Raw genomic sequence first — 7,138 nt, forward strand, 5'->3', positions numbered from 1 at the left:
GGTCAAACTAGAAATGAGATATCTGTGACGGTAATGACAAAGGTCAGTGACCCCCTGCTGATGCCAATTAGTTTTTAATCAAGATCATTAACACAAATGACATTTGTGATCTTGTTAACACTAATAAAAATTTTTTTTTTTTTTTTGTGCGTTACGAAATCTGGCTTTTAGGTCAATTAACTTTAAAAGAGAAACGATATAAACACTATTTTGTATAAGCCTCAACATTTTTAATCTGTAAGATTATTACTTCTGTGATTAATTTCGTTCTGATTATGAAACTAAAATCATTATATGTGCTAGTGGCTGTGACACTCCTTGTATCATAAGCATCGTTGTAAATAAAGTTACTGATAACTAAAAGCCATATCCTTCAACTTTCCATCAAGCTAAATAATATGAAGGTCAAACAACGCTGTCAGTTTCCTTAGGACATTAGACTTGAAGATAGAACCAAAATATAATCTGAGTTTCCTTAGGACATTAAACTTGAAGATAGAACCAAAGTATAATCTGAGTTTCCTTAGGACATTAAACTTGAAGATAGCACCAAAATATAATCTTAGTTTCCTTAGGACATTAAACTTGACGATAGAGCCGAAATATAATCTGAGTTTCCTTAGGACATTAAACTTGAAGATAGCACCAAAATATAATCTTAGTTTCCTTAGGACATTAAACTTGACGATAGAGCCGAAATATAATCTGAGTTTCCTTAGGACATTAAACTTGAAGATAGAACCAAAATATAATCAGAGTTTCCTTAGGATATTAAACTTGAAGATGGAACCAAAATATAATCTGAGTTTCCTTAGGACTTTAAACTTGAAGATAGAACCAGAATATAATCTGAGTTTCCTTTGGATATTAAACTTGAAGATAGAACCAAAATATAATTTGAGTTTCCTTAGGACATTAAACTTGAAGATAGAACCAAAATATATAGAACCAAAATAATCTGAGTTTCCTTAGGACATTAAACTTGAAGATAGAACCAGAATATAATGTGAGTTTCCTTAGGACATTAAAACTTGAAGATGGAACCAAAATATATAAAGCCAAAATACAATCTGAGTTTCCTTAGGACATTAAACTTGAAGATAGAACCAGAATATAATCTGTGTTTCCTTAGGACATTAAACTTGAAGATAGAACCAAAATATAATCTTGAGTTTCCTTAGGACATTAAACTTGAAGATGGAACCAAAATATATAGAACCAAAATACAATCGGAGTTTCCTCAGGACATTAAACTTGAAGATGGAACCAAAATATATAGAACCAAAATACAATCTGAGTTTCCTTAGGACATTAAACTTGAAGATAGAACCAGAATATAATCTGTGTTTCCTTAGGACATTAAACTTGAAGATAGAACCAATATATATAGAACCAAAATAATCTGAGTTTCCTTAGGACATTAAACTTGGAGATAGAATCAAAATATAATCTGAGTTTCCTTAGGACATTAAACTTGAAGATTGAACCAAAATATAATCTGGCTGAATGATGATGCATGAATGTTCAATAACGCCAAATTATACAAGCTTTTCTATTAAAATCAACCGTCGTACAATAATTGCATAGAATTGTCCATCTCCTATTCTCGTATATCATAATCATTATGGCAGGTGACATTTGTACATAATTAAATGTTGTACTGTCATTTATTTAAAAGGCACCGATGGTGACATAATCTTAGAGAGTGATCTTCATATGTATTTGCTTTCACTTGACTATTTATTTCACAATGGGAAGCAATACAGTTGACTGATTCATGGAGAGAGAGAGAGAGAGAGAGAGAGAGAAAGGGGCAGGGATTAGAGACAGTATATATATATATATATATATATATATATATATATATATATATATAATTATTTATTTATATATATATATTTATATATATATATATATATACATACATATATAATTATATATATACACATATATACATATATATATATATATATATATATATATATATATATATATATATATATATACACATATACACATGTATCTACAGTATATACATTATTATTGATTATTTAATATGTATGTATCTATATATATATATATATATATATATATATATATATATATTTATATATATATATATATATAATATATATATACATACATACATACATACATAGAAGTCTGCTCATTGTTCCACAGGATGAAAACTATTTGTAAATAGGCCAGAATTGTTTTCATTGAAGGCCAATTTTAGCCAAACAAAGCGCCACTGGATTCATCGTCAGAAAGTCTTTCATTGTATAAAACAAGATGACCCTTTATTATTTGTTAACAGTCTGAGGTTCAATGCACTGAGCTGCAGAGAAACGTTCGAAATGAACATAAATTTACATAAATTGTAACAGCGCAGATGACATAGCGAATTTATACTTCTCAATAAATGCAAATGATTTAGTGAATGTGAAAACAGTCTCATTCCTTTGGAAACCATCTTTGAACTTAATCTTTTCTTCTTCTTCTTTATCTTCAGCTTTGCCCATCTTTATATGGGGTCGCTGTTTGTTATTAGTCTTCTCCATCTTCTGCGATCATGCAGCATTACCTCACTCACGTTCTTCTCCTGCATGTCCCTGTTAACTGTGTCTCTCCATCTCATTCTTGGTCAACCTCTCCTCCTTGTTCCAGGCACTTCCATATTTATGGTTCTTTTACATACAGAATCCTCCTCTCTTCTCATAACATGTCCAAACCATTGTAATCGTCTCTGTTGCAGCTTCTTTGATATTTCTGTAACTTTCACCCTCCCTCTTATGAAGTCATTGCTTATCCTGTCTCTTCTTGTCACTCCGCACATCTTTGAACTTAATCTACCTTTTAATTTATGCGGTCTTTTACAGTCGTTTCTTTTTAATGAGTGAAGAAGTGTCGCGAGTTAATCCATTTATGGAGAAAACGAATTTTGAACCAGTCTCCCGTTAGAAAGCTTATACATATATATTTATATATGTGTGTGTTCTTCTATATATATATATATATATATATATATATATATATATATATATATATATATATATATATATATATATATATATATATATATATATATATATATATATATATATATAAGGAAAAATAAAGGAAAAACTTGTCTTTTCGTTTGGGATTTGTGTCATACTTCCTCCGTATTTAGAGCTCGTTTTTCATATTGTGATATATATATATATATATATATATATATATATATATATATATATATATATATATATATATATATATATATATATATATATATATCATAATATATATATATATATATAAAAATATGGCTCTGAATACTCAGGAAGTACTGAGACAAAGGAGTACTGAGCAAAAGATAAGTTTTTCCTTTCTTTTATGGGATCCGTTTCGTGATGGTGCTCATGATGATAGCCACTAATAAGGCTACTAGAAGACGGTGGTCACTGTGTTGTAGCCAGTGGGAAGGAGGAAAAAGGTTAAGGATCAGTTAAAGATGATTCGTTATAAACTACTATAGAAGGGATGGCGAAGGAGACCCGAATTGCCCGTAGTGACAGGACTGCTGGAGATCTTAACCACTTTTGATGATTCAAAGTAATTCCTTTTTGGTGATTAAATGTTAATCTAAGTCCCTCGATCTTTCACTATATTATGTGACCTCTTTGTGAGCTTGTATATTTTACCTTATATTTGATTGTCTTATTCTTAATTCTTACGTTTTCCCATTGCCTTAATCTCGCACACTTCCGCTCTCTTATTGCTTGTTTACTTTTCTTTCGTTATCTGATAATCAGTCTGAAGTTTTATTTTAGTTGTTCTGTCTTCCTGTTCTCTCCAGCAAACTGTATCAATCTCATTTTAATTTGCTCTCTTTCTTTGTCTTGTTCACTCTGTCAACATTTGTCCTGTGTCTCTTTTTATGCTATCCTCCCCTCCATTATTTCTCTGTCATTCTCCTGCTCTCTTGAATAAGTATCATGTTCGTCAGGTTCAAAAATCCACCGACGCTATTTCAGTCTAGTTCTAAACTGTAAAAGTAATGAAAAATGACTGTTAATGTGCTGCTGAATTTGACTATCAGTTCTCTCATCTTCATACATATTTACTGTCTCCTGTCACGATCGTCCAGATTTTTAAGGATTCCCGGCGAACGCGAGGGTGGGGAAATTGTTAAATTCAAATTCAGACCAGGAAGGAGGCAAAATTGTAGAGATGAATTTACTGCACCAAATTCCTTGTGCAAATTCCATACGCTGTGCAGCAGTTTGGGAGTAGATGGAAATTTTCTCTCCTGTATTTCCCTTCACCTTCTCTTTCTTCCTAATGAGCACCGTTTTCCTCGGAAGCTTGAACTTCAAGTCAATGGCCCCTGTGAGCTAGTTCCATATGAATAGGGTTCATCTTCTGAATAATAACTATAACGTAGACACACACAATACTAAAGGGATGTGAATCTCTTGATGGAGGAAAATAAGCCTACCTTATGAGACCAATGGTAACCACATATGTCAGGTCATTCTGCATGCCGTGGACTACTGATGAAAAATATCCTAAATCTTAGCAGCCTCTCGTGAATGGTTGTGGAACCCTTGGGGAGGAAATGGCTCCCAAAATGGCAGGTGAGCTGCTTAACTGGTGGTACTCTCTTTATAATCTGCCCGTAAACATTAATATATATATATATATATATATATATATATATATATATATATATATATATATATATATATATATATATATATATATATATATATATATATATATATATATACAGATGTATATATATATATGTATATACTGTATACAGTGTGTATATAAATATATATATATACATATATATATATATATATATATATATATATATATATATGTATATACTGAAATTTATATATATATGCACATACATGTATATATATTCTGTACATATATATAGATGTATATATAGGTATGTGCATATACATACACTGATATTGCAGCGCCATTTACTATAGTCGATAAACAACGCAGAAGCCCAAAAATCATAGAAACCGAAGGCCGAATTCCAGTCAACACGCGCTTTTAGCCTCCGTAAACGTCCCCCCCCCTCCCAGTTTCTGTAGGCACTTTGGCACCCGAACACGACCGCAGGTGACTCCTGGAGAGCGCCTTCGCCTCCTGGAGTGATCACTCTTCAGGGAGAAGGACACGTACATCAGTTAGTAATCTGGAGGAGTTAGGGACCGTGACATACCTGGAACAGGAGTTTGCAATTAAGTGCCAAGGGAGATGACGGCCCTTGTTTGGTGGGGGGAAGATGGATGGGGATTGGGTGAAGGGCTCTGTACAGTAAAGGAGGTGGGAGGGGGTGGGGAGGGAGGGAGGCTTTGTTTAGTAAATGGAGAAGGAAGGGAGAGAAGGTTTAGTGAGTAGTTAATTGCCAATTTCTGCATAACGCGTGACCTCATGTTTTGGAACTGGAATATATGATTTTTGTAATTGCAAACTAAAACTGGGAATTTGGGAATGTTTTGTAGATTGTAACCATTTTTTAATTATTTGTCTCATAATTTTAGTTTATATCATTATTATACTGCTGTTGACAATCATTTCTTGTTTGTTTAATTGTTTCTTATATAATTTTTCTTCTTGTACTACTTCTTCTCCTTCTTCAGGATTATAATTTTTTCTACCCAGTCCATAATTCATCTTATAAAAACAAGAAAAAGTATATCTTTTCTATCCTGAGGAATCTGTTGAGGTTTTTACCTTATCGCATTCAGAATACAGAATGTTTTAAAAATGTGTCAAAGTGTACTTAACAGTGTCCTTTATTTTTGTTTTAAAATTTAGTAAGATCACAGTAGCGGGAATAGTAAACGACTTTTTAGTTTTCTGTAAAAGAAAACTATTGTGCCAGCTTTGTCTGTCCGTCCGCCCACAGATCTTAAAAACTACTAAGGCTGGAGGGCTGTAAATTGGTATGTTGATCATCCACCCTCCAGTCATCAAACATACCAAATTCCAGCCCTATAGCCTTTAAGGTTAAAGTTAGCCATAATCTCGCATCTGGAACGATACAGGACAGGCCACCACAGGCCCGTGGTTAAAGTTTCGTGGGCCGCGGCTCATACAGCATTATATCGAGACCACCGAAAGATTGATTTATTTTCGGTGGCCTTGATTATACGACGTACAGAAAACTCGATTGCGCCGAAGAAACCTCGGCGCATTTTTTACCCATTTTCTTTAGTCTCAAAAAGTATTTTTGTGTCATTGACATTACCTTACAGTGCAAATACAACAAGAAATACCTTTCTTGCACCCATACACCATAAGCTTCATCGCCGGAAGGAAGGAAATATCTTCATCACTAAAAGGCCTTTCTATTTCTTTCCTCAGGTAATCCAGGAGATTCCGAGGGGGCATCTAGATGGGATGAGTTGAAAGTAAGTTCTCACAAAACTTTCTCTTCTTTTTCAACTTTGGGTGTTGCGGAGATTGAAGGGAAGTGATGATTAGGTCTACTCATAACCTACGTAGTTTATTTTGCAGTGTGCTTGAGCTATATATATATATATATATATATATATATATATATATATATATATATATATATATATATATATATATATATGTGTGTGTGTGTGTGTGTGTGTGTGTGTGTGTGTGTGTGTGTGTATTACAAGCGTGTAGGTTTTAATATATGGAATAAGAAACATGGATAACAAATTCTATTCATAATGTCCACCATTATAAAATTTTTCTTCCTGTACCCAATAATTAGACATTATATATATATATATATATATATATATATATATATATATATATATATATATATATATATATATATATATATATATATATATATATGTGTGTGTGTGTGTGTGTGTGTGTATACATATTTATATGTATATGTATATACGTATATATATAATATATATATATATATATATACATATACATATACACACAGTATATATGTATATACACACTACTGGTGGCACTCCCTCCAAAACAGAGGAATATTATATATACGAGTATATATGGCAGAAGCAGTACACGCACACAAACATAATAAATTATGTAATCTATAATAACAAAATCCGAGAGGATCTGATCCTGTTTGTCCTCCCTGGATGGGTAGGGGTAGTTAGGG

At 32.3% G+C, this 7,138-nt stretch overlaps 1 protein-coding gene across 2 annotated transcripts in view; it reads left to right on the forward strand.

The window, feature by feature from the left end:
• Nucleotides 1–7,138, forward strand: part of LOC136828811 (arrestin domain-containing protein 2-like) — a 355,899-nt gene that overhangs the window by 167,865 nt on the left and 180,896 nt on the right. Inside the window, exon 3 of one of the 2 annotated variants that reach the window (XM_067087043.1) lies at nucleotides 6,379–6,425. The exons of the other annotated variant lie outside the window; for it this stretch is intronic. The gene's annotated coding sequence lies outside the window, so the exon portion shown is untranslated. The remainder of the gene's footprint in view (nucleotides 1–6,378; nucleotides 6,426–7,138) is intronic. 2 annotated transcript variants of the gene reach the window in all.

This window comes from Macrobrachium rosenbergii, chromosome 43 (genome assembly GCF_040412425.1).
Source record: "Macrobrachium rosenbergii isolate ZJJX-2024 chromosome 43, ASM4041242v1, whole genome shotgun sequence".
In the NCBI taxonomy this organism is placed as follows: Eukaryota; Metazoa; Arthropoda; class Malacostraca; order Decapoda; family Palaemonidae; genus Macrobrachium; species Macrobrachium rosenbergii.